The 18,579-nt window shown below is 39.4% G+C and overlaps 1 protein-coding gene across 3 annotated transcripts in view; it reads right to left on the bottom strand.

Moving 5' to 3' along the window:
* The window catches only part of LOC124168318 (luciferin 4-monooxygenase-like), a 97,910-nt gene that overhangs the window by 19,741 nt on the left and 59,590 nt on the right, over positions 1-18,579 (bottom strand). The window lies entirely within an intron of this gene.

The following is an 18,579-nucleotide window of genomic DNA, read 5'->3' on the forward strand; positions in this document are numbered from 1 at the left end:
ATGACCATACACTGTGCTTGGCATCTCCAGCATAATTGTGAGGTACTATCATAGACAGGCTGCTAGCTACTAGTGCACTACCATATTAGGCACCCCAAACATAACAAAGCCTTATATTTGTTTGAAATACTCTAGGAAACTGGGGATACTTTGGTATTTATAGTCATTGAGTCAAGGGATCAAAATCAGTTTTCAATTGGGTCATTCCCTCTAACCCAAAATTGCGATTCTTCGAAAGACTTTGTTAGACTTAAGGCTAAAATGAGTTATGATAAAAAAAAACCAACCCCACTCTCTCGTGAAATAAAAATGAAAAAAAGACAGGTTGGCGCCCACTTTTTGTGAGTTGGTGATCTCATAAAATTTCTAGTTCATTCGCTGGAACACGGAAATCCCCTTGTTAATGAAGGTAACGCTCATCAAAGTGGTGTAAATGACAACAAATTAGGGAGTCGTGACGATATTTTACCAGCTTGGATTGATCGTTGGAAAATTCTTCATACAGTTGTGTTGATAAAATTTACGGTGACTCTATAACTTTGGCAAACAATGGGATATCAAAGAATGGGAAACACAATAAGTAGGATTAATACATATTTGAAAATTTCTCTATGTGTGGCCAATCACTATTTTGGAGGGCACTCCCAGATCACACTCTTGCTGTTAAAATGAAAATGTGTCAGAGTCTTATCAACTGGGTCTTTCGGTTTGCTCTTGTGTGAGCAGTGAAAAGGAGCCACCATGTACTTGCCATGTCAGAGTGTGAAAAGCCAGGTGCCTATAAAGGGTTTACGTATGGGGAGGAATATTTATCTGCAATTCCCACCGTTGGCCTTCGATGGACCTGAGCGTGCCAACAGATAGTTTTAAATGCTACCGCCAAGTATCCTCGGTTATTTTCATCATAGCTAATTCACTAGAATGAGGATTCAACATGACAGGAATGAACTTGTGATCAACTAGCTAATAATAAGACATTTAAAGCCAGCTACACACAAAACAAAAAGAAGCTACAAATATGAACATAAACATTCAGCGAACTGTAAACCCCTTAACACAACAGTAAACCAAACGTTCCTTCTAAAACAATGATCACACATCTCAATCCAACAAAGCATACACTCACCTTAAATCACGCAATCCGAACGCAAACTAATACTAAAGTAAAAGACTGGAAAGATAAGAATTTATCTCCTCATGTAAAAATGAAAACAGCTGAAAGTGATACAGGAAATTTTGTAACCTGCCATTTGATTACTAAAGCTACATAATAAATTATGATGCAAAATCATAAAATACCATAATTAAAGTTGTCAAACAGATAAAGCTCAAAATTACAGCAAACATTTCACATTGCAATCAAATTGAACAAACAACTTCAACATGCATGTCCCTAACCAAATCGAGAAAAAATTTTTAATGTACCCAGGATTTTATGCACTAAATAACATTTTTATATAAAATAAGGGAGATTTTTCTCAAATTCTCTTAATTACAACTAAGATAGTTGGGCTGCCATGAAATGATTATTGGTACTTCCTCCAATATTCTGTACAATTCTCACTGTGAATAAGATGCTACAATCATTACAGAATTTAGAATTTAATAACCTTCCTCTGAGAATCAACATATGGATTAAACATCTCTCTAGCAATTGCCAATAGTCTTATCTTGAACACTATGCTGATACTTAAGTGTATTGTATCCAAATCCTGGTCTGATTGAATAAATGGATTCACTAATGCTTCTTCATTTCTTATTGGTTCTACCAATCAAGTTCCAGCAATGAATTTCCCAGCTAGCCACTTATGCCTTACACTTATGACCTAGCTCCTTAGGAGGAATTAATGGTCTTGGCTAGAGAATGTCTACATACACAGCGACCCAGTGGTAGAGTGATTTGAGCAAGGCTCAATGCAACATTTCAATCAAGCAACTCTGTCTACGCACTCCCAACCAAATAAGTGATGGAACATGGAGCGATGCGTAAATTATTTTCCACTTAGCATGTTGGACCTCCCTCGTGAAAAGTGGTATTTCCCTCCTGTTCCCTAGATTAAACATAGGGATTCCTCACAGAGATCTTAATATTCCCCACAACAAAGCTAATCCTCACTGGAACAATGTGGCTCTCCTCTGGAACATTTGAGGTTAACATTGGTATTAACACCAATTAAAGACGTGGATATCGCTAACAAAAAATGTCCTCAAAAACTTAGCTAACAATTTTGAGGACAAATCTGCTATCTATCCCATGACTCGTGCTTGTCCAACAGATGGAAATTCAATACACCCATGCCTTGTTTAGCACAAGGGATGCATTCCTTGGGGTCATTGAGCTAATCGAATTTGTGTGAATTTGTGACCATTTTAACATTGGGAAGACAGGGATGCGTTCCCAGTAGCATAGGAGGTAGTAGGTATCGAATTGCCTGTAACCTAGGTATGGTCAGATTGAATACCTCGGATCCAAACATCCACGGATAATGCCCTTCATTGGGATCCAAATTCACTGAAGGCATCAGATCTGGATCCAAAATTTTAAATTTATGCTTTAGTGAATGCAGTGTCCCATATAAGGGAGTGGAAAAAGTTCCAATACTCTCTCCACAAGCACCGTTGCACTGCGATACTTGTCTTACTCATGAACAATTTTGTTTAAAAGCTCTCTTAGAGGTTCTTCAAAAGAATTTTAAGCCGTGAAAAATTTTAAGGCAAAATACGAAAGGTTCATAGTGTGACTCTTCCCAAGAGATTGAACAACCACCGTGAGAATCTCAATGCCATAGGATAACAACCACATCAAAAGTGACTACTTTGCAGATTAAAAAAAACACCCTTGACCCTCCCCCCCCCCCCATGAGCCCATACCTCTAATATTTTTTTTCCTTTTCGAGACGACTCAGTCCATAAATCATTATCTTCAAAGGAAAATATCAAATTACACGAGAACAATGGAAACGTGCTTCATCCCAACCCCATGTCACCCACTGACCTTTTTCACCCTACCTGCTTCAATTCTCCACTTTTGGAGAACAAATGCTAGGCGAGTGACTTACTGGACCCGAAGATGTCTCGATATCTTTCGGCAATTGGATTACATGCACGAAATTCTAAAAATAATGAATCCAAACGCAAAACATTTATGAAAGTATTTAGTTTTTTTTTAATGCCCTACTTGACTGAAACAAAGTTTTCTAGTTACGACAAGACTATAACTATATTCAATATTGTCCAAACAGCACAATTTTCAAAGAAACAAAAGTTGAAATCAATCAATTTGGCTTTAACTTTGTGAAAATCCATGTTGAAATGAAAAGTAAACAACCTTGGTAACTTTTCAATGGTAAATTTTATTGGTATGATGCATTTCAACGCTTAGGCATCATTTTCAAGTACTAGGTACACTAGATACTTGAAAATGATGCTTCAGCAATGAAATGCGTCACACCAATAAAAATTTCTAGTGAAAAGTTACCAAGATTGTTTATTTTTCACTTCAAAAACAAGAGTGGCATCAGCACTGTCAAACAAGAAGATATGGCCTAGAATTGCCAACTGCACATATCATATAGCTCATCCGGCTTCACTTTGAAGGTAATGACGTCACAAAATAACAAGATCTGATATGTTCGTCCTTGACTCCCTCATTCGTAGCCTCGTAACTTGAAAGACAGAGGGAGCATGCTCCTTCCTCTCCACCAATCCTTTACGCACTTCTGCTGCCCACCCCTTCCTCTTGCTGAGCGATCGTCTCGTTCTGTTCCTGCAACTTGTCACTTGTGACTTTAATGTTGCTCTAAAGATTTTTAATTGAGTTGCAGATAGCACAGTTGCAATTTAATTTAATGATATACTGTAAAAATATCTTTCATTGAGTATAAACATTTTTATTGACGTAAAGAGAACCATGTGTATGCACAGTGGTATGAAACTATCCTGAAGAAGTGAAAAATCCAACTCACCTCAACTGAAGCATCTGTGGGTGAAACACAAGTATGAACGAAAATTGAAACCTATTTTCATTACCAAACACAAGCGTAACAGTTTAGATCCTGAGCATGTAAAGATATTTGTGGATTTCTCCATTTTCCGGGTTATCGCGGCGTTTCGTGGTCAGAGGTGATGACAGTTTCGCCAGGATCCCACCAGGTGTCTTCAGGTCAAAGTGGTGCTTTCGGTGTTTTTGCCGTGTATATATAGCTCTCCCTCCTCGTGGCCACGGTGTTGTTGGCCGGTTGTGGTATACCCCTTCGTTGAGATTATTTGGAATCTTGTCTTTTGCTTTTGGAATGATCTGGTTTATTTTTATCACGCATTTGAATCTCGTCACGACGCTCTTCTTCTTCTTCCTCTTCTTTAGGATTCTGGAGATCTTTTCACTTGTGCCGGTGACGTACGGGATGGTAGCATATGTTTCTGGCTTTTCATTTGGCTGCTTCTCCTTGTCTAGGGTCCTGTTGCGTTTCTCTACTTGCGCAGTCCTTTTCAGGATCATTTCTCTGTTGTATCCATTCCTCTTGAGGGTCGTCATCAGGTGCTCCTTTTCTTTGGCCAGTGATTCTGCATCCGAGATGTTGTAAGCGTGGTGCAATAGTGTTGCCACCAGTGAAGCCTTCTGGGATGGATGATGGTGTGAGTAAGCGTTCAGATAGCAGTCAGTGTGGGTGGGCTTTCTGTATATTTCATGGCCAAGACTCCCGTCGATCGTCTAATTCACCATCGCATCCAAAAATATTTTTTCATCCAGCAAGGGTAACCGGCCAACAACAATGTGACCGCGAGGAGGGAGAGTTATATATACGTGGAAAAAACACTGAAAGCACCACTTCGACCTGAAGACGCCTGGTGGAATGCTGGCGAAACTGTCATCACCTCTGACCACGAAATGCAGCGATAACCCGCAAAATGGAGAAATCCACAAATTCTTTATGCCACGGAAGACTCAAAGACAACATGTAAAGATATTCTCTCAGTCCAACAGTCTCAGTCCATCCTTCGAGCAGTGCGGATCGCTGTCTGTCTCTCTTGCTCGTGAAAGCTCTTGCGAAATGCCTAACTGTAGTGTTTGCGTGAAACCCATTAAGCGAGACCAAAAATCGCTCACTTGCGGCGAATGTGGTGACTTCTATCATCCAGTATGTCTCTCAATATCCGATGATGACTTCAAGTTACTTAGTGAGAAGTGCCGACAATGGTTCTGTGACGCGTGTCGTACCAAAACGCCGGGTCATCCTAGGGTAGCTGCACCGAGACCTGAGTCTTCCGAGGGCACCTCTTCCGATAGTCAACTTGTGCGCACGATGCTGCAAGAAGTCCTCGATCGCATGAACGCTCTGCAGGGCAAGCAAGAGGAATTAATTAATCTGGTGAGTGCTAACAGTGCCTCCTTAAGCGACCAGTCGAAGCGCTTTGAGTCGGTTCAGAAGGAACTATCAGTGATGTGTAATAAACTAGAAACAGTGGAAGCCGAGAATAGACGCCTTCAAAAGAAAATATGTGACCTTGAAGTTAAAATTAACAAAAACGAACAAGACTGTAAAAGAAACGTTCTTGAAATTCGTGGCGTCCCGGTCAACACCGGTGACAGTTTAACCGGTACAATCCTAAAGCTAGGGTCGGTATTAGGTGTCCAAATGAAACTTGAAGATATCGACCAAGTTTTCAGACCGCGCCCCTCTCACAATGCGGAAGGTCTCACCAGAATCCCACCTATTGTTGTTTGTTTCACAAGACAACTTGTTAGAGATGAGTTAATAAACAAGCGACGAACACGCAGGGATCTCAATACCCGAGACCTTGGCATGGACTCCTCCAGCCCAATATACGTAGATGAGTCACTCACAATGGTCAACAAAAAGCTGTTTGCATTGACAAGAGATTTGAAGAAAGCTGGAAAAATCAAGTTTGCCTGGGTTAGGGGTGGGAATATTCAGGCAAGGAAAGAGACAGGATCCCCCGCAAAAGTTATTTGTAAAGAGGAAGATCTTGATCATTTTTTATAGATACTCAAATAAGGGTACCAGTACAATTACCAGTAACATCCACCTCGCATGAGGAAATGAGAATTTCTCATGTCAACGTTCAGTCATTGATTGCTCACATCGATGATTTCAGACATTACTATTGTACAAACACTTTTCATGTAATCGGTGTGAGTGAAACGTGGTTAAACGAATCGATTGACTCTGTAATGGTTTCCTTACCTGGGTTTGTACTATACCGAAATGATTGTGAAGGAAAACGAGGAGGAGGGGTCGGTATATATGTACACTCATCATTAAAAGTCAAAGATTTGGGTCGATCTGATAATATAATTGATAATCAACTGGAGTATATCTCTCTTGAAATTAGCAGTCCATATTCAAAATTATTAGCGACTGTTGTATACAGACCACCAAAGACAAACGGGTTGCCCGAACTCGAAAGTTTTCTTGTTAATACTGTTCCTAGTTATGTAAATCGAGTAGTCATGGGTGACTTCAACATCAATCTTTTAAAAGAAACAGCTGATAAAGATGCCCTCCATAACCTAATAAAAGTGTGTGGTTTGAATATTGTGCCAACTATGCCAACCTGTCATACGAAGAGCTGCAGCTCTCTCCTAGATATTATCTGTGTTGATGACCTTAATAAAATTACGTTCTCTGGTCAAACACCGGATCCGCCACTCTCATGCCACGACCAAGTCTTTGTTACTTACAAAATGTTAATTCCATCATTTACGCCAAAAATTGTAACCTTCAGAGACTTCAAAAATTTTGACGAGGAAAAGTTCATCACCGATCTATGCCAGATTAACTGGTCTTCTATCAGCAGACTGATTTCTGTGGACGACAAAGTTAACGAGTTAAACTCCCTCCTACTCAACACACTGGACTTGCATGCTCCAATCCGAAGTGTACGTGTCACCCATCCCCCGACACCATGGCTCACACCGGAAATTAAACTGGAGATAAAAGAAAGAAATATTACTCGAGCAATGTTTCGGCGATATAAAGTTCTGGCTACTCTCACTAGATACAAAACCCTACGTAACCAAGTGAAGAGTATGATACGCAATGCAAAAAAAAATTATTTCAAATGCACTCTAGGAAAAAAGGGCGATCCTAAATCTATGTGGAAATCCATTCGTAATCTTGGAATCTTACCTCCTAAAACCAATAACAATATCTTAAATATCCATCCAGATGTCCTAAATAATCAGTTTGTCAAAAGTGAACCGCAAATCTCCCTCGAACCTCATATCCCACCTCCAGCGAATCATAATCAGTTCTTCTTCTCACATGTCTCATCGTCCTCAGTTTTTAGAGCGTGCAAAAAAATCACCTCCAATGCCAAAGGACATGATAAAATTCCCATTTCTTGCATTAAGAAGGCTTTACCAGTCATTTTGCCCTCGCTCCTAAATATAATAGATGCCTCACTTCAAATGGCACACTATCCTGCAACCTGGAAGCACTCCCTTATACACCCTATTGCTAAATGCCCCCAGCCCTCTACACCTGATGACTTCAGACCGATAGGAATTTGATGTGCTTTTGCCAAGATATTTGACCAGATTGTATTTCAGCAATTAAGCTCATATACATCCACTGCTAACTTACTAAACCCCTTGCAGTCTGGCTTCCGTGGTCGACATAGCACTCAAACTGCACTCTTAAAAATTACCGAGGACATTTGTGAGGCAATGGACAATCGCCAGGTGACGATCTTAGTATTATTCGATTTCACCAAGGCTTTCGACTCCGTTTGCCATGAATTGCTCCTACGCAACCTGAGTACCCTAAATTTCTCAAAGAGTGCTGTTGACTGGCTTAGATCTTACCTCAGCGGTCGCACTCAAGCAGTGGTGGTCAGTAGTAACCTACAGTCAAATTGGATCCCTAATCCCATGGGGATGGTACAAGGCTCAGTTCTTAGCCCACTTCTTTTTTCTCTCTTTATAAACGACCTCCCTGATGTCCTCATGCATTGTGACTACCACCTTTACGCCGACGATTTTCAAATTTATCATCATTCATCGCCGTCCAATATTATTAATTCAATCGCACTTATCAATGAGGACATCGAGAGAATTAACAGTTGGGCGCAGGCCAATCATTTGGTTCTTAATGACAAGAAAACAACAGCAATAATTATAGGGAGCAATTATTTCTTTTCCCAATTAGACCATGAAAATCTACCAAAAATAAGACTCCGTAGCCACAATATACCTTATGAGGAAACGGTAAAAAACCTTGGAGTCATATTCGATCGAACCCTTAGCTGGAAGCCTCAAACAAATTATGTGAGGCGTAAATTTTTGGGATCACTGCATCAACTTGTCAGAGCCAGAGAAATACTTACACCCGACATACGAATTTCATTAGTTAAAACACTAGTCTTCCCTCACTTGGATTATTGTACAGCCTTATTCACTAACCTAGACGACGCAAACAATAATAGACTCCAATTGGCCATGAATTCAGCAGTAAGATTTATTTACGATTTAAAAAAATGGGACCATATTAGTAACTATTACAACCGCCTTAACTGGCTTAAGTATAAAGAGCGTCGCACCCTTCACATAATAACTCTAGCCTTTAGTGTCTTAACGACCGGTTACCCGCCATACTTGTACGAGAAATTCATTAGAAAATCTGAGGTTCATAATATACCTACCCGTAATCATAACATTGACCTCCATATTCCAAAACATCACACGCCTCATATGAACAAATCATTCACAGTAACCGCCTCACGAATATGGAACTCTCTCCCAGCCAAAATAAGAAGCAGTACAAATATCAATAGGTTTAAACACAGCACATATGGGTTTCTGAAGAATGCCTCCTTATCCCCAATTTAAATTTCTTTTGTTTATGTTCACTTTCTTACGTTCATATTTATTGTTTATATTCACTGTCTTATGTTCATATTTCTTGTTTATATTCACTTTCTTATGTTCATATTTCTTGTTTATATTCACTTTCTTATGTTCATATCTCTTGTTCATATTTCTTTTGTTTGTCACCTTAAATTTTGTAATTAGTGTGTTATATCTAACTGCGATTATTTATTTTTTTGTCGAAAATATTGTATTGTTTTTTTTTCATGCACTAGGCGATATGCACTGTTCACATTTGACTGTATATGTATATATATTTATTTACTTTTTTCTTTTATTTATCTATCTCAATGTGAAATGTAGAAAGCTGTACTTATATTTTCTCATGGGCCCCAGTGCCTACGAAAATAAACGATATTATTATTATTATTATTAATGTTTTTAAAAAATAACTTGAAAGCTTATAAAATTATTTTTTTCCAGTAAAAATATAAAAATGTGTATGAAAATCTATATAGCATTCCTTTGATTGTATGTACCCAGAAAAAACTGAACTACTTCGTTTTATATCAGCTAATTAAAAATGCATTTGGATCCGGAAATATCTGAAGATCCAACATCTGAAATCAAGTATGCAATCCAGATGTGGGTCCGAAAAAAATCCTGGATCCATCCATCCCAACTATGAACCATTCATATTCCTATTAATAGCCTATTAAACCCTTATTTAGATAAACAGTTATGGTTTAAAATATCTTTAAAGATATGTAGTAGGCACATATTAAAAGACGCTTTTTCTCGTTAAAAAAAATTTGTGCGCGCTTGTGAAATTTCAACCTTTTGTGGGGATGGGCTAACATCTAGGAAAAAATTCATACTATCTCAGGGTTCTGTTATGCATTTCCAGCAGTTAACGAATTTTCAAACCAGTCTATAAACAATTGTTGTGACACCTAGGCTCTTTCATTGCTCATCCAAATGACAGGCAATTGCTCTTTGAAAACCCTTTCATTGCTGGTGGAGTTTCTGAATGATAAATCATAACTGGCTTTACTTTGAAGTCCTCAGAGGCATTAGCACCAACATGAAACGGTTTATAAATCCCTTGAAACCTGACCCACATTTCTCTTCCCTGAAAATGAATGAACGAGATTGTAATCTTTTCCAAAACAATCTCATTTCGTCACATTAAAAACTAGCAGAGGGGAATGGACCCAATCTCAATCACAGCTTGGATTCCATCGGAAAATGTTGCGCCAACTGTGCTATCGCTGCATTTTCAGATTCACCTGATATCGCTACACTGAAAATACCTGCTTGCATTTGAATTTCTGGAACCAAGCAGCGCTTTCACTAAATAATAATAATAATAATAGTAATTTCATTTATTTTCGTGAGCACTGAGGCCCATGAGAAAATAAATTTACAGCTTTCTACATTTTCAGCATTAGTAGATAAATAGAAGAAAAAAAGTAAATAAATAGAATTACAGACAAATTCAACCAGTAAATGCTGATGGTCATTACTTCCTTCCCTCATTCTCTTTCCCTTCCTCCCATTCAGGGGTGAAAAAGTCTCGTAGTCATATGCCCAGCTTCAGGAAAGTAACCTCGCAAGATAATGGAAGGATTGTCCATTCCTCCAGCCCATAATTATGCAGTTGTATGTACAGTAAAACTTCACCTTAACGAACTCCCGCTAAACGAAGAACTCCGTTCAACGAACAAATGCTATTGGTCCGGCCAATTGCCTATGTAAACACAGTAGTGAAAAACCCTGATGAACGAACTCCTCTTTTACGAAAACTCACGATCAACGAAATGAAATTCTGGCGCGATCGAGTGAAATTCACCTCTCAATAACCAATTTTTCGGGTAAAATTTTTATTTTCATATGAATAATTTAATATTCGTAGCGTTGGAGGGCCAATCAGAGACTTCCACTGAATAAGCCAATCAGAATCGTCGTTATTAACCGTAACCATAGCCTTCCGTGGTGTGTTTCCGCTGACCCCAACTCGCGGCTCGCGGCAAATTGCGAAAAATGTTAATGCCGACTTTCGTAAATAACTCAATGTCCCAATATATACGCGCTCAAAGATATGATATCTAGAGCTATGTACTTCATTCGCATTCTTTTGACGGTTGTTTAAGTTACTTTACAGAATTACAACGCATTAATTCCGAGAAGTATTTTTTTCACTCGCCGCCATCTTGGATAACTTCTTCAAAATTTAACAAAATTACGGAAGATACAATGTGCGCGCTAGAAGATGAAAGCCAAAATTTGCCTCTCTTAATTATCTTGAATATATGACTCAGTAGTTACTCTTGTTTCATTCAAATTGTTTATTTCAATATCATCTAAAAAATAGGAGAAACTTTTGCATTTGCCGCAATCTTGGATAAAAAATATTCGCACTTACGAGACGAAAGCCAACATTTCCCATTGATCTCGACGTTACTCCAACTGAGTGCTTTATACTTAAGGTCGTTGTCTGTCTGTTCGTGATAGTAGCGATGTCCTAACGTGATATGAAGCAGTGTTGATTTTCTCCAGAGGAAAAGGTTTGCGACACCCGTCAATTGTTGCATGAAGAAGACGACAATCGCAATTAAGAATGACATTCAGTCATAATACTGTAGACAATTCTTGCATAACGGTCGGAAATTGTTAACTCTGCGTCTCAGGGGCCTAACCAAAAACGCTCCATTAACAATGTCGATCAACAAATGTCTTCAACTATCTTTCTGGATCTGATCCCCATTTCAGGGCCCATCTTGCAGGAGCAAGCAAGAAGTTGGGAATGGATAGCTGAATAGAAACAGTTTCAAGGACATATTTAATGCTCACGAAGCGCTTTTTTTATAATTTGCTTCCTGACCGTACTCTAAAGTAATAGGCGGGCCGCGGGGGAAAAATGAGCAAAGAACGTTTTTAAGTACTCCTAAGCACCAATAGTGATGGCTCGGAGAAGTTACCTCCGTTTTAAGTGGGGAAGTACATGAATCCCCGCTGTTTTAAGAATGATAGATTGAGGGGTGTATCCAGGAATTTCGTTCAGGGGGGGTCCAAAACATGGGGGGGAATTTTTGAAAAACAGGGTACTAACTTTGTACTACTAAGTAGAGAGTATGAATACAATTTTAACGCTTTTCATAATCGAAAAAAATTCATTTTTCAAATGAATATTTGTACCTCCCGAACCTCCCCCCTGGCTACGCCACTGACACAATCTAAACATACCATGTTTAGACTGGGCCACTGGTGAGAGTGATGCCTCACCCCTGTGGTAGCAGCAAAAATCCATGAATGACAGCGGGATTAACCCTTTCGAGACGGCGGAGTTTTCGTCTTAGCATGACTGCTATACTGAGCCCCAAGAGACTCTTCTTTCTCGTGGTACGGAGCATTTTTGGAGGGCATTCGTTAAGAAGGGTCCCACTGAACCTTTTTCGACCCCTCCATGCAGGGACTTCCCATTATCTCGGACTCCGAGAGTAGTTGTGCTCCCTCCTTTCCGGGTTTACGACCATACCTGCGGCATTGGCTCGCGGTCAACTTATGTATTGCTTATATGTATTTAGCAAATGGATAATTGTTGCTTGCACGTAAATTACAGACTTTGAATTGAATTCCTCATTTTTATCTGAGCATGGTCAAATTTTAAACGAAGTTCTAAGGCCATTATTTACGCATTCATTGCAGCAACAATTTCCATGCAGATGTTTATACATAACTCGAGATATAAGTTAATATTTGTCGTAGAATTTCGTTTAAAAATTGTAAACTCTGCTCAAAAGACAAATAATTCAATTCTTAGTGTATATTTCTTGAGAAATGAACAAATATTTATTTCGAAAATTGACTGTATAAACAATCGAATGACTGTTGTCCCGTACCGCTGAGAGGGGTTATAAAAGACGAAGGGTCCAGGTACCTGCTCCCGGATTCCGAGGGTTAATCCTAAACCCCGAAGCGTTGGGTCCCGAGACAAAGACGTCGTAAACCCACGACCGTCCTAAAAGGGGAGGAGCTAGAGAATGTACATATACGGCTTTCGATCTCCTGGCCGGGAAAATCTCACACGTATATATACGCCCGTCGTCTCCCGGGTCAGGAAACATCCACACGTATATATCCGTGTACGGTAGGGAAAAGGTTAATTCAGCGGTGGTTGGCGGTAGTTGATGCACTCGTGGGGAAAGTAGATTTCTTCCTCGATCGCTGCACGGGCCCCAACATAGGACTAACAATAAGAAATGTGCGCGTTATTTTCTTCCCCCCAACTGCACCAGCTTAGTTGCACCCTCTTGACCGAGGGGTCATTTCTGCGGCAAAGTGGCATTACCGTCGGATTTTAGTGGAGTTTTTGGTTTGTCGAATGGATTTAAGGGATCGGCAAATTGAAGAGGACCATTTTGCAGGTAATGCAGCGGCTTTACAAAGCTTGGAAGCGTGTCGCACCTGTCACCATATTTAGTTATTTTGCAAAAACCGGGTATGCAGTCAACAGCATCATCATCGTGACTTATTTTACTTCAAGAACTCATGCATGAGACCTTTCAAGCTGTTTTCTTATCGGGAGTTGTCAATCCGGTTCGCAGTCAACTGCGACCGCGCGATGGAGAGTGATGACGAAATCCGTGAATCCTGGCAGGGTCCCTCAAAAGACATGAATATTGAAGGGTCGTTTGATGAGTTCACAAGAATAGACTCAAATTTCGTTATCCGTGAAGCCAGCGAACTGAGGGTTGCAGAATATAATTTCTCGAAAACTCATTTTGCAAAATCGTGACGTGTTTTACTTCGAAAACTCCTGCATAAGGCCTTTGAAGATGTTTTCTTATCGGCAGTTGTCTATCCGGAATGCGATGGAAATGATGCTAGTACAATGAATTATTTACGAAGCCCGCGACCACAAATATTGCTATGGGGTTTTCTGGATTCCACTACTATAAAGAAATGCTGCCACCCACTGCGCTTTAATGGGTCGATGAAAGTCGCAACTCGCGCCATTATGGTAAAGCGATCTAAATTTCATGATGAAGCTATAATTGGCGCTGTTACCTTAACTTTATATTAGTAATGGTCAAATCTATCGAATTCTTAATTTTTCAGTGTAAACTTCGCGAATACATGTACTCTATTTCAAATATTGAGAATAAAGGGATGACCTCGCGCTCACTGCTATGTTGCATACATTTTTGAAAACCGATGAAAAAGCACGCGAAGTGATTGAATAATACGAACTGAGGCTTCCTAAATGTGGTCTATTGCCTGCGATTTGCATTGCAGCGGAAGAAATCAACACTGTTTTGAAGTATGCGAAGGTAGAATGAAGATAACGCATGCAGACTTGCTTCAATTTCCGAGCCCCTAGGATGATGCAACGTGCATATCACCTCTGGGGAACGAACTCCCGATCAACGAAACTGCAAAATTTCGGTCCCTTGCGTTTCGTTTAAGAGAGGTTTTACTGTATTTAGTTTGAAGTGCTCATTAATTACTACAATGTATTACAACAATTAAAAGCTACATAACAATCTACGTATCATCCACTCATAGCATGATCATCCATTTCTCTAGGCACTCATTTTTGAAATTGAAATAAGTCTAATGAAATAAGTCTTAAAAAAATGAGCTTATAACCGCCCTGCAGTTGAAACTTAGAGCGGGGTTATCTTGACAGCTGTACATCCTGGATGACATCCACGGAGAAATGAATTTGTTATAGTGCTAGCACAAACATGAGTGCTCGTTATGGGCATATTAAATCCCTATGCTTTTCCTAATGGACCAACCAAGAACAAATTATTCACTCTACCCTCACTAAAGGCAATACTCATTATAATACTCATATATATCGTCAACATGGCGGACCGCTCTGACTGTCCTGTTTGCAAAAGAAATGTTGACGCTAGTAACCAACATATAATTTGCAGTAACTGTGACTCCCTCTATCATAGAAAGTGTTCGAAACTTAAGGATTCTATTTTCAAGTTATATATTAGCCATGTTGAACTAGATTGGTTCTTTACTAAGTGCAATCCTAAATCGGCTCCAACTACGCCGAATCATCGCATCAACGTCAACAGTGTTTCGCCAAAAGTGGGTAGTAATGATCAAGTTACGGCAATTTCTACGCTGGAAACACTGGTGCGTGAACTGAAAAATGAGGTTGCCCAGTTAAAGAGTGAGCTACAATTGAAATTACAATCATCGTCAACTTCTGGCGTCGTCCAACCCGAATTAATGGAAACGGTAATCAGTGAGATAAACGAAAGGGAGTATCGCCGCAGGAACTTGATCATCTTTGGAGTTAATGAAGGCAAAACCCCGAATGATGGTGCTGATAGACAGAAAATCTCGGATCTCATGACAGCGATCGACCCTAATATCAAGATCAGCAATATAGGCCATCACAGACTGGGGAAACCTGGGAACAGCAAGCCTCGTCCGTTAAAAGTTTACCTCATGGAAAACGTGGACATCAATCAGTTACTTAAAAACTTTGGACGGAAGAAATACAGTGAATCGATGGAGCAGTGCAGAACATTTCAATTTCACGAGACAAAACATTTACAGAAAGACAGTATGTTAAAAAACTTAGGGAAGAGCTTAACGCTCGTATTACGGCCGGTGAACCTGACCTTACCATTAAATATGTCAAAGGAATTCCTAAAATTGTGAATAAGCCTTCAAAAAACGAGTTGAATTATACGAGCTTAACTGCTATTACCAAAACGTGAGAGGTATAAGATCAAAAATAGTGCAATTGCGAACGGGGATTTATAGCTCCGTGTGTGACATTTTTATATTGACTGAAACCAATTTAACGAAAGACATTAATGATTCAGAACTGGACTTGCCACATTATAATATATTTAGAAAAGACCGTGATCCAAATACTAGTAGTGGTGGTAGTGTTATGATCATCACGAAAAACAGTGTAAAAGCCTCTCAAATTGATACTGAAAATACAAACGTCGAGCAACTGTTTTTATCCATTAACACTGCGAACAATAATGTTTTAAGTATCGGTGTAGTGTATATTCCACCAAGATCGTCAATTGAGATTTATCAATCCCACTGTGAAACAGTCGAAAGTGTCGTTCATCGGTATCCTAACTGCAATCAGTTTATCTTGTTTGGTGATTACAATATTCCCAGTGCAAGTTGGTGTGACGGCCTCTTACAGGATTCAAATGACCCTATCTGTAGTATGATAGGGGAATCTTTTGCTTTCTGTGAAATGTATCAATGCAATACTGTTTCAAATCACCGAGAGGTTTTGCTCGATCTAGTCTTCTCATCTCGTCAAGACCAGATGATCATCTCAGCTACTGAAAGTTTACTTCCCATTGATATTCACCATCCCCCAATATCTACTAGACTTAGCCTTAAGACTAAAACAGCTAACATTCCTGATTGTCTTAGTATGTATGATTTTAAGAATTGTGATTTTCTTTCAATTTCTAGTCACTTAGAAGTGATAAACTGGGCTGAACTTCTGTGCCCCCTTAGTGTTAATGAAGGTATGTCTCTATTTTACTCAATTTTAAATGATTTAATTTGTTGTTTTACACCAGTAATCCAGGTTAAAAGTAGTAACTATCCCAAATGGTTTTCAACTGAATTGAGAAATTGCATCAATTTAAAAACAATAGCTCATAAGTCTTATAAATCAACTGGAGATCTTGAGTGTTATATTAAATTTTGTAACCTTCGACAGCGTTGTAAGCAGATGGCCAAAAATTGTTACTTGAGTTACATTAAGTCCACTCAAGAAAACATATCTTCTAATACGAAGTACTTCTGGAGCCACGTAAACAATCTTCGCAGGTCACATAGATTACCCACTGACATGTTCTTAGGTGACCAAAGAGGTTATTATATCCAAGATATCTGCAACCTGTGTGCCACACATTTCTCTTCTGTGTATTCCTAAGCCCAACCCACGTGCCCAGTTTTGCCTGACTTTCTGAACTCAGTACATACAGTGAGTCCTCGTTCTACGTCACCCCGTTTAACGTCATTTCGCGATAACGTCACGAAAATTTTACGACCGTGATTCGTTTATCGCCCCTTCGCTTTGCGATAACGTCACGTATTTTAAATTTCACGCGAGAAAAAAGGCGAAGTGGCAGGCGTTACAGGTTGTTTGTTTCATGGGCAGTAATACGGTCAGTCTATTCAAAGTGTAAAACGGTGTGTATATTGTTAATTGCGATTACGGTTTTGGCAAATTTTAGCATCAGAGACATTTCCACGACAATGTCCAAGAAAACAATGTTCACAATAATTTTGGTTCCTGTTACTGCGACGATGTTTCAGCGATGATGATGCCCAGGCGACGCCCGCCCGCCTCAATTCGCAATTAAAACCATCTCTTCGATTTCATAATCCCAGTTTGCCCGCCCTCGCTCATTTGCGCCATTTTGATTTCGCTCCTGACCTGTCCGAAAAGAAATTCTCGTAGCGAGGGCCTATGGACCGGAGCACCGGATCCCCGGTCTGTAGCGTCTGGTAGCATTCATTGGACCGCACTATAGCGAAGCCGAAAAGCAAATGCGGGAAGATACAAAAATGGAGAAGGATTTATGTCACTGCTGCTATTGTCGTCGATGAAGACAGGAACTCGTATTTATGCCATAGTTTGGCATTCTCATCGTAAAAAATGCCCCAGATATGATACGCTAAAATTTTTTCGCATAGGAATTTTGAGGTTTAGGAACCGATATTCAATTTTTACATTGTTTTTATGGGATATTATGCTTCGATTAACGTCATTTCGTTTATCGTCACATTTTTCAGGACCGGTAGGTGACGTTAAACGAGGACTCACTGTATTAGTTCTCTCTCAATCTCAACCAAAGATTTACTCTTTAAGCTAAAATCAGTGGACACATCTAAAGGATTGGGACCTGATAACATTTCACCACTAATCATCAAATACTGTTGTGAGTCTTTACTTTACCCATTGTATATTCTATTCAACAAATCATTAAGTAGTGGAATTCACCCCGAATCTTTTAAAAGTGGTTACGTTATTCCTATACATAAGGGTGGTAGCAAGACAGATGTCACAAATTATCAGCCTATTGTTATCTGCCCTTGCCAAAATCCTGGAGAGCCTTGTGACAGATAAACTTAGTGCTACCTTGGACTGTATTTTAATGGATGAGCAACACGTTTTCAGAAGTGGTCGATCCACATGCACTGACTTACTTGTCTTCCAGAATGATGTCACACAAATGCTCAATCTGTATACTCAAGTAGACGTTATATATTGTGACTTTAGAAAAGCCTTTGATAAGGTTCTTCACCCCCTTCTGTTGACTAAGCTAAGAGCATTTGGCATTGTTGGAAGCATTTTTAATTGGTTTCAAAGTTATCTTGTTAACAGAAAATTGATGGTTAAGATATCTGGCATTAAATCTTTTTCCTTTTGTGCCCCTAGTGGAGTTCCTCAGGGATCCCATTTGGGACCTTTGCTTTTTTTTACTTTTTATAAACGACATTGGCAACTATATGCATCAGGTGAAATACTTATTATATGCTGATGACCTAAAAATTTATTACCAAGTCAATGACCCTAAGGACACCTCTGTACTTACAGACTCCCTCAATAACCTGGTGAAATGGTGCAACAGTAATCAAATGGAATTGAACTTGAATAAGTGCTATACAATGACCATAAGTAAATGTAATTCAAAAGTTGAATTCAATTATAATATATCTGACTA

The sequence above is a fragment of the Ischnura elegans genome, chromosome 11, assembly GCF_921293095.1.
Source record: "Ischnura elegans chromosome 11, ioIscEleg1.1, whole genome shotgun sequence".
Classification (NCBI taxonomy): Eukaryota; Metazoa; Arthropoda; class Insecta; order Odonata; family Coenagrionidae; genus Ischnura; species Ischnura elegans.